This window comes from Gadus chalcogrammus, chromosome 7 (genome assembly GCF_026213295.1).
Source record: "Gadus chalcogrammus isolate NIFS_2021 chromosome 7, NIFS_Gcha_1.0, whole genome shotgun sequence".
NCBI lineage: Eukaryota > Metazoa > Chordata > Actinopteri > Gadiformes > Gadidae > Gadus > Gadus chalcogrammus.
In genome coordinates, this window is record NC_079418.1 from 18,466,976 (window position 1) to 18,469,475 (window position 2,500).

A 2,500-nucleotide genomic window follows, 5' to 3' on the forward strand; every position below is an offset into this window, starting at 1 on the left:
GTGTGTGTGTGTGTGTGTGTGTGTGTGTGTGTGTGTGTGTGTGTGTGTGTGTGTGTGTGTGTGTGTGTGTGTGTGTGTGTGTGTGCGTGTTTGTGTGTGTGTGTGTGTGTGTGTGTGTGTGTGTGTGTGTGTGTGTGTTGTCACCCTAGGTGGACAAGCACAGGTATTTCTATAAAACTCGGAATGGGCAACCCTATATATATATTTATTTAATCTGTCTTCATTCTACATTCTGGTTTCCATGGCGCCGTCATTTTCCAAATGCATGCTTGATCATTCTTGCATTGCATGTGTTTGTCTGCATGAGTCACACGGCTGAGTGTGTGTGTTTGTGTGTGTGTGTGTGTGTGTGTGTGTGTGTGTGTGTGTGTGTGTGTGTGTGTGTGTGTGTGTGTGTGTGTGTGTGTGTGTGTGTGTGTGTGTGTGTGTGTGTGTGTAGGTGTTTCCATGTCCCCACATGTCGTCGTCGACCCCCCCCCCCCCACCCTGTCCCCCCTCCTGTCTGACAGCACGATCACTGCTGTTTAGAGGGGCTATTGTGTCACAAGGAGGGGGCCTCGTGACGTTGGGGCCCGGGGCCCTTGGGATAATGCAGCCTGGATCCATAACAAGCCTGCCACATCTGTCTCTGTCCCGGCTCCCCGGCTGACTCCCCCTGACGGAGGGGCTTATTGCTATTGACCCGGAAGGCGGCCCCCCTTGTAGTGTCCGTCACAGCCCCTAAAAAACTTTGACCTGGCCGGGGTCACCAAGTCTGGTCAGCACACACACTGGGAAGAACGGCCCAAAACCAGTGGCTGAACGCTGTGTTAGTGGTTCGTTTGAATTGAGGCACATAATGTTTGTGTGCATAATAAAGTCTGTACAGTGTGTGTTTTTTTATTCCTGTAGCTGTGTTTGATGTCGGTATTTTATAATCCTGAAAGCACACTGGGACTATTTGGTCTTTGAAAGATGCTGCATGAATACATTTTAATTTGTGAGTACACTATTACTATCATCTACACTAGGTTGGTTACACTACTGTCAGTACGAATTTGAACAAAAGTATATTCTCTGTGCACATTTCCTTACAACTGTAGGTGTTGATGTGTTTAACAGAACGGACAATTTTTACTAAAGTTAAATTATGCTCATATTTGGTAGAATTATTTTGTTCAAGAAAAGAAAATCCCCAACAAAACAATATGAAATATTAACATGTGAATACTATATTGCTATACTAAAATGTAATTGAGTTACACTACACTATTGGTTTATTTGTATCCCTCCCGGTTAACAAATAACACAACTTCCCTGTTTGGATATTAAACACTTTGTACATATTATTTATAAAAGTGAAATACAAGATTTGGTTCATAAATTGACTGACTCATAAAGTCAGGTTTTAACAGCCGTTAATTGTGATTCATGTGAAGAGCAACACAATATTTCTTTGTTTATTACTAACCTTAAATCAACCTTTATTTTTAATTGTAGTATTGCAGGAATACATTGATGAACTAAAACTGACTGAAGTTTTGCAAAAAAACCGAACTCACATATAGATTCACATTACTTTCTAATACCATCTCCCCAGAACCCCACAGAGAGAGCGAACACATTTCCTTTAGAGGGTCACACAAACAACCGTCCAAGCACCTCGAGGAAGATGAGGATGACGATGAGGACAAGGATGATCATGATGATGAATCACAGGCTTCATCGGCAAGGCCAGCCATGATGGATCATTTGACGGGCCGCGCTGCGTGCTAATGATCAAGGCATAGTGGCTGCTGTGCGGCCTGTCAGCGGGGCTAATCGCGTGGCCGTGTTTGAGCGGAACGTCAATAAGGAAGGGATATGCTAAAGCTCTGGACACAGATTGTGTGTGACCACTATTGACCGCCACATAGGGAAATGTCCAGAGTGATTGTGCAGGTAGGCCTCAGAAGGCAGCTCTCAGGATTAGATGAATAATGGGGGTGTAGTTTGGGTTTAATCAGCCAAATAAAAAGGATAAATGCCAATCATTATAAACCAGCAAAGACCAGCACCTTCTGTGATACTGATCGCTGCTCCTTTTTAATGGCAGAGTTTGATTGTGCTGGGTTAGGAATGCCATCATAAAATAAGAGAGAGGAAAGAGGGAAAGAGGGAAACATACATGTGTAGTGAGATATGAGGGATTATTGGGAGAGATAATGTATGAAAGGACAGAAGCCCCCCCTGCAAGGAGAAAATACAAACTACATTCTGCAGACACACGTCCAGGAGGCCACCAGCGCTATTTATTTATTGAGTTGATAGGGACAATTCTCATTGATTAACAGACATTTTTTTGTCTGCTACCCTGTTCCAGTCTAAATTTAAAATCAAACTATTTCTATTTTCCTAAATATTTATCTCATCAGTTAAGGGCCTGAAAAAAAAGCAAAGCAGGAGTTTTTCTGGCTGATTTGCTTTTAACATTGACTGACCTCCACTCACTGGATAACATCCAAAGTCTCTTTCTCTCTCT